The 12,555-nt window shown below is 50.1% G+C and overlaps 1 long non-coding RNA gene across 1 annotated transcript; it reads right to left on the bottom strand.

The window, feature by feature from the left end:
* Window positions 1-720: 720 nt before the first annotated feature.
* On the bottom strand, window positions 721-12,342 carry LOC142829406 (uncharacterized). Its single transcript, XR_012903803.1, has 3 exons — window positions 11,810-12,342; window positions 2,566-2,714; window positions 721-2,016 (listed from the first exon to the last, which is right to left on the bottom strand). It is a non-coding gene; the product is annotated as an uncharacterized LOC142829406 (long non-coding RNA).
* Between the last annotated feature and the right edge of the window lie 213 nt (window positions 12,343-12,555).

Here is a 12,555-nt window from a genome sequence, read left to right as displayed (position 1 = left end):
GTAGCCTAGGATGTTTGTCATAATGTCCATTGATTTCTTGGCCTCTGCACAAGCTACCAACATAAATATTATGAAAGTGAGCTAAGCTCACAACCAGCATAGTCCATAACTGAAGAGCAACCTAGAGTGGAAAGGCTCTGAACAGCATTGTTCATCCCCTAAGATAACCCATTCCCTAAATACAAAACAAATAATGGGATAAATACAGAAAATACTGGTCAGGGAAATTTCTTTTTCGGTAACTAGTCTCTTTTGTCAAATTAGCCCCTGTGCAAAATCAGTCCAGAAAGCTAAGCCACAAAATTCCAGTTTTGGAGTTGCTAAAAGCATGATTCTAAATCCACCTATATCCCTAGTAATAAACACATGCTAAAACACAGCGATATAAATAAAAGTACTAGTTCTTATATAGTGTTTTTCATTAGTAGATCTCAAAGCACTTCACATAGTCTCATAAAAAATATTAGAATCAATATTGCCATTTTATAGATAGGAAACTGAGGCACAGGGTAGCACAATGAGTTGCTCAACATAACCTAATAAGAGATTTTCTGTAGCATTAAACCCTAACTCGTAGGACTAGAACACTGGTCCCTCAAACATCAATTGGGTGTGCTAGTCAGGCGATCCCAAGGGGAGACCACAGACAGTAGGATGTTATCTGACAAAAGTTACCATTTATATCCATTCATTCCTCAGTAATTACAGAATTTTAAAAAAATGTTGCATTAATCCTTGCTACTGTATACTAGAGTCGGTAAATAGCATAGAACACATACCTGTCTTACAGTGGTCATCAATAAAATTCTGCATTTACCAAGCGTTTCCATATCAGAGCATTAGCTATCCAGTGGCATCTGAGATTTTAGGGGTCTACCGAATATATGGCCCATTTTGGTCAATCTCACAGTCATACGCTTTTAAAAATAATACATTTTATGATTTCATCTATTTAAATCTGAAATTTCATAATGTAGTGATTGTAGGGATTCTAACTCAGAAAGGAGTTTTGGAGGTATTGAAAGATTATTGGGGGAGGGGTGGGTTGCAGTATAGCTACACTTATTTCTGTGCTATTAGCTGGTACTCAGTTCTGAAGGCAGAAGCTCAGAAGTAAGGATAGCATGGTATGGCACTGCCTCCATTACTTCTGCATGGCTGCTGATGGGATGTTGCCTTCAAAACTTGGTTCCTGGCTAAGTTGCTGCTCTCTGGCTGCCCATTTCTGAAAGCAGGGAAGAAATTAGGGTGGCAATACTGTGACTCCCCAAAAATAGCCCTGCAGCCCCCCTGCAACTCTCTTTGGGTCAGAACCCCCAACTTGAGAAATGCTGGTCTGGATGTGTGAAATATGTGTAGTATAAAGTAAAAGCACACAACAGACCTGATTTCATGAAGACCAGATTTCACAGACCATGATGTATTTTTCATGGCCATGAATTTGTTAGGACCCTAGAGATAATATAAAGTAGCAACTGCTGGAAAATGCTGATTTTTTATGCTAACTTCTGTATAATATTTTTTTCAAATAAAATAGATTTCCTGTAGAATTGATTTTCTAGGAAGCTTAAGAAAGCATTTATCAAGTCTTTCCCCCCCTCCCCAGTAATTTCATTTGAAATTGAGATGCATAGCACATTTCCATTATTCTTAAAGGTTTTTGTCCCAATGAACTGATTCAGATATTTCTTATTATACTCAAAGTATCAATATTTTACCTGATGATTTCTGGACAGTGAATAACATTCTTCTTATTGCTTTGAATATAGTGAAGATATAAGTAATTTATAAGCCCTGACAGATTCACATTCTGAAAATGTTAAGCTGGTGAGAAGGCAAGCCCTCTGGAAACTGTGGTTTGCAAATGAGAAGAAAATTGAGCTTATCATCATTCTTCCCTTCTCTCTCACTGTCAGTACACCATCTGCCATGCTCTCTGGTTTAATTCTTGCATTTCTTCTCCATTTACTTCCAGGGGCTCACCAAGTGTTGCTGCTGTTGCTTCCATAATAATACCTGCAAAAATCAGTCATCGCTGTCAAAACACTAGCTCATGATCTAGTTATTTCTAGACCCTCCTACTTTCTGGCCCATCCTTCTCTTCTATTTCACATTCCATCTAGCAACAATACTGACGTCTAGATTAATCCCTTTGCTACCATTCTGATTATGTTCCCCAAATTTTTGAACCTCAGGCCTGGCATACCCTCTGCTTCCAGATAAAGTTGAAACTGTTTTTTAAATTTAAAGCTCAAAATAACCTCTCCATCATTTACTCTAACCTCACCTCCTTCTATCAGACCTGCGGACAGGTCTGATAGGAGGACTGCAACTACCCAGGGCTTGGCAAGTCAAAAGGGCCTGGAGATTCCTGGCCACCACTGCCATGCTCATCCAGTGGTAAAAGCAAGACCAGGATCACTATGCTATGGAGTGGCCTTAAGGACTGCCTGGGGTCTCTGAGCAGTGCTGAGGGCTGACTGCCCACAGCCTCACCCTTTGTGGAAGTTCAGAGCTAGCCCTCCACTTTTCCCAGACGCCCGGAAAGTCTGTTGTTTCCCCTACCTCCTATCAACTTCTTCCGATTCCCAGTGTTTCTTTCCTGCATCCTGAGTCATCTTCATCCATGCTGGTTTTATGCTGCCCTATAATAGCTTTCCAGTACATGTACTTCAAGCCCTTTCCCTCTTCTGCATCAGAAAGTGCATGAAAACCTATAAGTTGCACAAAGCATTCAGAGTCAAGATTCTGAGGTAGCTTGCTTGCTCTTAGTAGAGACCAAGCATAGCAAATAAACTGTCAGGGAGCCCACTATACTTCTTACACTTTTTAACTCTTGGAAATTTATCTGAGCATAGGCTTAGACCATTCAGGGGCCTGTTCTAAATTGTGCCCATTGGCAATGGTGCCTAAAGCAGTTGTTCCCAACCACCAGTCCCTGCTGAACACTGCTAGGCTATGTCCATGGGGCTGAGGTATACCCCGGGCATATGGCCGGTGGCTGCTGGAGCTGAAACCGGCTGTTTCTGTCAGCTTTGGTGCTGAACCCAGCTGCTGTGCAGCATCTCAGCAGGCTGGAGTGTATAGCAGCCGACTTCAGCTCTAGCAGCCACCATGTGACGGGCAGCTGCTGCAGCTGAAACTGGCTGTTTGCAGCAGCTCTGGGGGCCGAGTCTTGGGTATGTCATGAGGGCTAGAGTTGTAAATGTAAAAGAAATGTGCAAAAAGATGCAGCAGCAGAAGCCCCATTAAATAAAGTGTGTGAGTACAATGTTTAATTTATGCTGTTATTAATCATCATGTCAATTACCAATAATATTACGTTGCATATTTTCAGTCATGCAAGGGCATTCTTATACGAATCTTTGTTGACCACTTGTTCTGAATTTTAATGAATATTGGCTTTTTGGTTTATATAGGGTGATGCATTTCATACAAAGTTTACATAGGTGTTAATGGCTTAAGATAATAAAGGAAAAGATTCTTTTAACAGATTTTTGTAGTGTTATAGATATCTGCAAACTTTGATCTTAATGATTTTATGCAAATATGCAAATGAATTAACATAATTAATACGCAAACAGGCAAATAAAATGTTATCGGTCTGCCAAAAGTTTGTGAATGGGTTTGCTGGTCTGCAGTATAAAAATGGTTGGGAACCACTAGTCTAAAGGACTGTCTGCAAGCTGGGAGGTAACTGGAGCACATCATCTTCTAACCAGTCCTCCTCCCTATTTTTCTTTAGCCTCAATATCACTGGGAGCTGCAGTGAGCAGATTATAGGAGCCTGCAATTATGGGTTTTTTTTTTTTAAATGATCTCCCTTTTCCCTCGATATTATGTTCAATCATCAATACATTTTCATGGCCTGATTAGTGCAAGGGAAGTACTATGATACCCTTCTACTTAGCTTGAAGTGCTGCAAACATTTGCTGAACTATGTCAATAATGGATATTATTAATACATAATAACGCTTGATGATGAGATTGTCTCAGCTGGCTTTTTCCAAATTCACGTATTTTCCATGGTCTTGTCAGGCAATATGCTAAATATATTAAAATCAGTCCTACTTTACTGGAAAATATATTTATTTCCCCTCCAGCATTTACATTTAACAGAAATTGATAAACCTCCTTGACAGGCTCAGAAGAAAGGATGAGTTCTGGATGTATCTCTTCTTGTGTCATTCAGATTGGAGTGAATGAAAGAAATGTCAAGGTGTATTTGGAAGATCAACCAAGAAAAACAAAAACAGAGAAATAACAGCAAGACACAACAGCAGAAGTAAGTCAGCTGTTTACTATTTTGGAAGCTTTTCAGATAAAACCCAAAAACTGATAGAAACTGGCTGTTATACATAAAATGAGATGATGTAGGCATCATACATGAAAAGATGTAGGCATCATACATGAAAAAACATAGAAGTTCTTGCTTTTACCATTGGATCACATATCAGCATGGCAAGTATACAACATGAACGTATTCCTTTATATAATTCTCATTGACTGCAAAGCACAGATCATCTGAATTTACTCTCCATGCCCAATATTGGCAATTATAGGATCTATGGCAGTCCTTTTAATATTGTTGTTTCTCTTGTAGGAAGAAATCCCACATTTCCTTAAAGTCGTTTGTTTGTTAACTTTGCATTCAAAAAGAATTTCCACTTCAAAATAGAGCTAGATCCTCAGCTAGTGTATTGAAGTCAGTCAGTTTACACTGCCAAGGATCTGGTCCAGCATTATTAAATAGCTCTTATTATATTTAAAAGCAAAAGAGCTACCAACATAGGGGCAGATCCTCAGCTAGAGTTACACGGACTACAACAATTGAGGATCTGATTTTATGTCAGTTTCATTCGCTCATTGGCATGGCTATGAATATACACAAAGTTAGCATCAAGTAACTCTATAGGGTGACATGTTAAAAATCTCAGGGGGTAGCCATGTTAGTCTGTAACTTAAAAAATGAGTAGGTCTTCGGCATTTTACAGACTAACAAAAATATATAGTACAGGTTGCACCACAGATGTTTCAGGATCAGAGAGTCCCAGCATGCTGCAAGAGATGGGGGGGGGGGGGGGCAGGAGCCCGGTGCTATACAGGGAGTTGGGGAGGGAGCTGTGGCCCAGCTGGAGGGGGTGGGAGATGGGAAGCCTGGCATGCTGCTCAGCTGGGCTGCAGGGGGAAAGAGGGACATAGCTCAGCTGGGCTGCAGGGGGAGCCAGGAAGCCAGACTCTGACCCCTGACTCTCACCCACATAAATCATCCTTGGAGCCTGACTGGTCCTGGATGAGGGAGTTTTCCAGACTAGGGGAGGTCATTTCCAGCCCTCCCCTAGTCTGGGAGGAGGAGGGCAAAGGGACTACAGTAGCAGAGGGGGCTGGAAATGACCTCCCCTAGTCTGGAAAACTCCCTCATCCAGGACCAGTCAGGCTCCAAGGATGATTTATGTGGGTGAGAGTCAGGGGTCAGAGTCTGGCTGGTTGGAGGATCCCTGCCCAAGCGCTCCTGTTCACTGCCGTTGCCACAAGGGGATGTGGGTCAGGGAAATTGGCAGCAGTGCAAGACCCCCTGACCTGCCACTCCGTTCCTCTGGCTTCTTCTTAGGGATCGTGGGCAACAGCACATGCCACAGACAGCATGTGCACTGCCTGGCATTCACTGAGAGGGGCAGCAGGGTTGGCGTGGCCCAGTTGGGAGCACACCTACCTCCCCTACAGTTGGCTCCTTTAACCTGCCTGCCTCACCAGCCCCACAGGTCACCACAGGTCACCAGCACCAGCCTACTGCAAGAGCCTGGCTTGGAGAGTACACCCCAAGCCCCAGCGCAGCACACACAGCTGCTCAGCGGGATCCAGAGTCAGATCAGCAATGGCTGCCCAGCAGGATTGGCAGGGCAGTGGGCCCAGTGGGAGGTGAGGAGCTGGCCGGGAGGCCAGTGGGCCGGGCAGAGGGGCTGGCAGCGGGGGTCCAGAAATGACCTCCCTGTGTCTGGCAAAATCCCTCATCCAGAACCAGTCAGGTCCCGAGGGTGCCGGACCAGGGAAGTCCAACCTGTATTTGCTAACTTTACTGCTGGAATCCAAATTCCTAGATTTGGGGAATTGCTAAGAACTGCATTAGTTATCCTCTGCGTTTCTTGTGTAAGAATTACACCATCTATATTCTTTCCCTCTTTCCATTCTAATCCCCATTGCTGAATTGAGGAACTTAAGGATGAGGGGTACCCTCTGGCTGTGTCCAGACTCCATGCCTCCGTCGACGGAGGCATGTAGATTAGCCAGATCGGAAGAGGGAAATGAAGCCGCGATTAAAATAATCGCGGCTTCATTTAAATTTAAATGGCTGCCCCGATCTGCCGATCAGCTGTTTGTCGGCAGATCGGGAGAGTCTGGACGCGATGCCCCGACAAAGAAGCCTTTCTTCATCGACACAGGTAAACCTGGTTTCATGAGGCTTACCTGTGTCGATGAAGAAAGGCTTCTTTGTCGGGGCATCGCGTCCAGACTCTCCCGATCTGCCGACAAACAGCTGATCGGCAGATCGGGGCAGCCATTTAAATTTAAATGAAGCCGCGATTATTTTAATCGCGGCTTCATTTCCCTCTTCCGATCTGGCTAATCTACATGCCTCCGTCGACGGAGGCATGGAGTCTGGACACAGCCTCTATGAGAAATATTTTTAAGAATGCCTGCCATTTAGTATAATCCCAAGCATTTCAAACATCCAGGGCTACAATCCAGAGTGATGCTGGCTCCTACAATTCACATGCAGCACCCTTAGGTATGGAGGGCACAGCTAGCAAAGTCCCCTAAAGTAGGCAGCACTGATGAGAAAGGGAGAGCTCAGTAGCCAAGACAATCTCTTCTTTTTGGAACTCCAATCACAGTTTCAAGCTGTGCTCCACCAGCAGAACTTCTAAGGGAGGGCACTGACTGCCTGCTTTCCCTCAAGGAGAAATTGTACTTCTCTGCTCCAGTGGAAGTGAATCAAACATTGCTGGTTAGAAGTGTCTTTGTGGCGGGGTCCTCCCCGCCCCGTTCTCTCCTCCCCGAGATTCAAGCAGTTCTGCCCCCTCGTAGACCCTAAGGTCTGGTCTGGGTGGGGGTTAAAGCAGGCCCTGAGGCCTAGTCCAGCAGCCACAACAGGCCCTGAGGCCCAGTCAAGCAGTCACAACAGGCCCTGAGGCCCAGTCCAGGCCCTGAGGGGTTGGGGTAGGGTGGTCCTCCCTCTCCACCGGACCCCAACCCAGGGCCCTAGTAGTGGTGGGTGGTTCCCACCACTGGCTCAGCGGAGGGGTCCTCCCCAAAACGCACCGAGCCCACGGGAGGGGGGGTCTTCCCTGCCCCTCACCCTGGGTTGCTTCCTACCCCAGCCTTGTGGCTGACGGAGGTCCCACCTGGTGATGCTGGGCTGGCGGCAATGGCCAGCCGGTCCCGTCTCTGGGGCAGCAGTGCAAGGGATGTCCACTGCAGCGGGGCGGGCGGCCCCCCGGAGTCGGCGTTGGGGGCGTGCTCGCCCTGGTGAGGGTAGCAGCAATAGCAGCGGTCCCTCTGGCTCGGATTCTGGCAGCAGGTCCGGCTGCAGCTGGGGCTGGAGCTCCTTCCTCCCTGGCAGTCCGCCCCAACTGAGCAGCCTGGCAGCCTTTTATAGTGAGGCTGCACTGCAAGCATGCCCGGTAGGGTTGTGGGGGAGGGGCGTATTCTACCCAATAGGCAGGCTCCCCTCCCTCCTGCTCAGTGTGGGGCAGGCTAGCCCCGTCACACACCTCCCCCCTTATGAGCGTTCTTCCCGGTAGTCTTTCCTCCCCCTCCTTAGGAGCAATGCGCGAAAAAAAATCTGCGTTACCATGTGCTTTCCCTGGTCTATGTGCCACTCGAAATGAATACGGCTGCTATGCTAGGTACCAGCGCATGATACGTGCATTGGTGTCTTTCATTGTTTGCAACCACCTTAGAGGGGCATGATCCGTCACTACCAAAAAGGTACTCCCCGGCAAATAATACCTCAATGCGTCCACGGCCCATTTCACTGCCAGCGCCTCCCTCTCTATGGTGGAGTACCGGGTTTCCCTATGGTACAACTTGCGGCTTAGGTACAGTAGAGGGTGTTCTACTCCCTCCACCTCCTGGGATAGCACGGCCCCGAGGCCTACCTCGGAAGCATCCGTCTGTAGGATGAAGGGCCTAGAAAAATCCGGCTGGGCTAATACCGGTCCCCGGATAAGGTGGTCTCAAGGTTTGAAACGCCCTCTCGCACGCTGCTGACCACTCTACCCGCCGTGAGTGTTGGTTTTTGGTCAGGTCCGTCATGGGGGCCGCTATGGTGGAAAAGTTAGGGACAAAGCACTGGTAATATCCCACCAACCCCAGGAACTGCCTCACCTGTCGTTTCGTGGTGGGAGTGGGGTATTCTCGGAGGGCCTGAATTTTGTCTATTACGGGCTTCACCCGTCCCTTCCCCACTGTATACCCCAAGTAGGTTACCTCTTCTTTCCCTAGATGACACTTGGCTGGGTTCGCTGTCAACCTGGCCTCCCCTAGGGCCCTTAATACCTTCTCTAAGTGGGTTAGATGTTCCTCCCATCCTTCACTGTACACAATAATATCATCGATGTATGCCGCTGCATACTCATCGTGGGATGCCAAGACTTGATTCATCAGCTGCTGAAATGTGGCAGCGGCTCCATGTAATCTGAAAGGCATCATTGTGAATTGGTAGAGCCCAAAAGGGGTGGGGAATGCTGTTTTGGCTTTCGTCATCTGTGTCAACGGGATCTGCCAATAGCCTTTTGTGAGATCTAGTGTTGAGATATATCTGGCCCTCCCCAGACATTCCAGTAGCACGTCTACCTGGGGCATGGAGTAGGCATCGAACTGGGAGATGGCGTTCACCTTGCGGAAGTCGACGCAAAACCTCACTGAGCCATTGGGCTTGGGGACCAGCACGATGAGGCTCCTCCACTCGCTTCGGGATTCTTCCACCACCCCTAGAGCCAACATTTCCTTTAGTTCCTGGTGCACAGTGTCCCACATTTTCCTGGGTAGGGGTTGATGATTGTCCCGTACTTTCTGCCCCGGCGTAGTGGCGATGTGGTGACTAATTAACGGGGTCCTTCCTGGTTTATCTGACAACACATGCGGGAACCGCGCTATGAGTTCTTGCAGCTGTTGCTGTTGTCCCTTCTCCAGGTCTTACCCGATGTCCACCTGGGGGCGCTCTGTCGAGGCTCCCTCTTGAGGTCCCAACTCATCCTCCGGGGGGAATGGGGTGATCAGCATTGCCTCCCTCTCCTTCCAGGCCTTCAGGAGGTTCACATGGTACACTCGTAAGTCTTTCCGCCGCCCTGGTAACCTCACCTCATAGTCGACCGGCCCCACCTTCTGCACGACTTCAAACGGTCCTTGCCACTTCGCTAGCAACTTGGACTCAGAAGAGGGCAACAAGAGCAACACCCGGTCCCCGGATTGAAAAGTCCGCACCTTCGCCTTCTGGTTGTAGTGACGCGCCTGTGTTTCCTGTGCCGTCCGCAGGTTCTCCTGTGCTAGCCGGCCTAATTCTTCTAGCCGCTCTCGCAATTGTAAAATATAGTGGATTGACCCCTGGGCGCGTCTTTCTTGTCCCTCCCTAGTCTCTCTCACTAGGTCCAGGATCCCCCGTGGTTGCCGCCCATATAATAATTCAAAAGGGGAAAATCATGTGGATGCTTCGGGAACCTCCCTTACGGCGAAGAGAAGAGCTGGAAGCCACCTGTCCCACTGCCGCAGGTCGTCTTCAACGAATTTGCGCAGCATCGACTTCAGCATCCTGTTGAACCGTTCCACCAGTCCATCCATCTGGGGGTGGTACACGGAGGTTCTCAGGGATTGGATATTCAGTAGGTGACACAATTCTGTTATCAGTTTGGACGTTACGTTAGGTCCCTGGTCTGTTAGGATCGTCTTAGGGAGGCCCACCCTGGCAAACACTTTTAAAAGTTCATCGGCAATGGCACGGGCGGTCGTGATCCTTAAGGGAATTGCCTCCGGGTACCGAGTGGCATAGTCCACAATGACCAAAATGTATTTGTTCTTGTTGGTGCTTCGCTCCAGCGGCCCGACCAGGTCCAGTCCTACCCGTTCAAAAGGCGTCCCTACCACGGGCAGCGGGACCAATGGGGCGCGGGGAACCCCACCGGGGTTAGCACGCTGGCATTCGGGGCACGATGCACAATAGTCCCTCACAGCGTGGTGTACCCCCGGCCAGAAGAACCGCTGGGCTAGTCTGCATAACGTCTTTTCCTGGCCTAGGTGGCCCGCCCAGGGCACGTAGTGGGCCAACCGCATCACTGCCATCCGAAACCATTGGGGTACCAGCAGCTGACAGATCTCAGCTTGGGTTTGCGGATCTTGGGTCAGGTGGTACAACAGATCACCCTGTACCTCGAACCACAGGCCTTAGGGCCTCTCTTGGGGTGGCAGGTCTGTCGGCTCCGGTCCTCCTGCCTGCTCCCAAGCTCGGCTGAGGGTCGGATCATTCCTTTGTTCTTCTAGGAAGTCTCCGTCCAGGGCGATATCGGCTGCTTGGGTGTCTATAGGGGGAGCATCAATTCCAGGGGATCGTATGGCTCCCCTCCTGGCCCCCCTTGAGGTCACTTCCCCGGGGTCTTCTTCCGTCGGTTGTCCGGTTAATGCCACTTGTGGCTGTTCTGGGCCCCCCTCGCCGTGGTCCCCTCCCCTGTGGCCCTGCAGTAGGGCCCAAAAGTAGGGCCAATCCCGCCCTAACACCACGGGGTAAGCCAGTCGGGGGACTACCCCTACTCTGCACAGCTCTTCGTGCGACCCGATAGCTAACTTCACCTTAGCCGTGGGGTACGTCCTCACGTCCCCATGAATACACTGCATTCTCACCGGGGGCCCCCATTGCTCTGTGTCGCCAACTAGGCTTTCCTCTATCAGAGTCTGCCCACAGCCCGTATCCACCAAGGCTGTGGCCTCCTCCCCTTGCACCTTAACTGGGATCACTATCTTTGTCCCATCTTCTTTCTGCGGTTGCACCCCAGCCGCTAGAACTTGCCCATAGCTACAGGCCCTGGCGGTACCCCTGTCTTTACCCAGGTCTCCCTGTCGGCTCCCTGGGTGGCCGGTTCCCCTCAGGGCTCCTCCGACAGCCCAGTGCCCTTCCAATAGGGCTACGGCTTGTCCCAAGGTCTTGGGCCCCCGCCGCCAGATCCATTCCCGATCCTCCTTGGGCAAAACCCTCAAGAGTTGCCCCATGGCCCCTCTACTACCTTTCTGGGGGCCATTTTCCCCTATGCCCCCGCAATAACACCAGCACGACTTAATCCCGCTTCTCCCCCGTGCTCTAAGCACCTCGAAAAAACTCTCCGCGCCCCCTTCCTATCGGGGGGAATCAGACTACCCACATTCTCCACCAACTGTGGCGGGGTCCTCCCCGCCCCGTTCTCTCCTCCCCGAGATTCAAGCAGTTCCGCCCCCTCATAGACCCTAAGGTCTGGTCTGGGTGGGGGTTAAAGCAGGCCCTGAGGCCTAGTCCAGCAGCCACAACAGGCCGTGAGGCCCAGTCAAGCAGCCACAACAGGCCCTGAGGCCCAGTCCAGGCCCTGAGGGGTTAGGGTAGGGGGGTCCGGGCCCTCCCTCTCCACCGGACCCCAACCCAGGGCCCTAGTAGTGGTGGGTGGTTCCCACCACTGGCTCAGCGGGGGGTCCTCTCTGAAACACACCGAGCCCACGGGGGGGAGGGTCTTCCCTGCCCCTCACCCTGGGTTGCTTCCTACCCCAGCCTTGTGGCCGACGGAGGTCCCACCTGGCGATGCTGGGCTGGCGGCGGCGGCAACGTCAGCCGGTTCTGTCTCTGGGGCAGCAGTGCAAGGGATGTCCACTGCAGCGGGGCGGGCGGCCCCCCGGAGTCGGCGTTGGGGGCGTGCTCACCCTGGTGAGGGTAGCAGCAATAGCGGCGGTCCCTCCAGCTCGGATTCTGGCAGTAGGTCCGGCTGCGGCCCTGCAGCTGGGGCTGGAGCTCCTTCCTCCCTGGCAGTCCGTCCCAACTGAGCAGCCCGGCAGCCTTTTATAGTGAGGCTGCACTGCGAGCATGCCCGGTAGGGCTGTGGGAGAGGGGCGTATTCTACCCAATAGCCAGGCTCCCCTCCCTCCTGCTCAGTGCGGGGCAGGCTAGCCCCGTCACAGTCTTCAATGAGCCAACGATAAAAGGCATTTCAAGGAGGGATAGCTTGGTATAGAAGATCAAGGATGAAAGGGCAGAACCTCTCCCCCAACCCTTACACACATACAGGCTCCTCACAGGCAGTGGGAACAATGTTTATAATAGAAAACAGTATATGCATGTCAATATATCTTTGTAAACATATATGGCTGTGTCTAGACTGGCCGCTTGAATTTCTGCAAGAACACTGACTTCCTACTGTCTGAAATTAGTGCTTCTTGCGGAAATACTATGCCGCTCCCATTCGGGCAAAAGGGCCAGTGTCGACAGCTCAGATTTGTTTTGTGCAAAAAAACCCCGATTGCGAAAATGGCGATCGGGGCTTTTTT

The sequence above is a fragment of the Pelodiscus sinensis genome, chromosome 5 (genome assembly GCF_049634645.1).
Source record: "Pelodiscus sinensis isolate JC-2024 chromosome 5, ASM4963464v1, whole genome shotgun sequence".
Lineage (NCBI taxonomy): Eukaryota > Metazoa > Chordata > Testudines > Trionychidae > Pelodiscus > Pelodiscus sinensis.
This window is presented reverse-complemented; position numbering and strand designations above follow the sequence as displayed.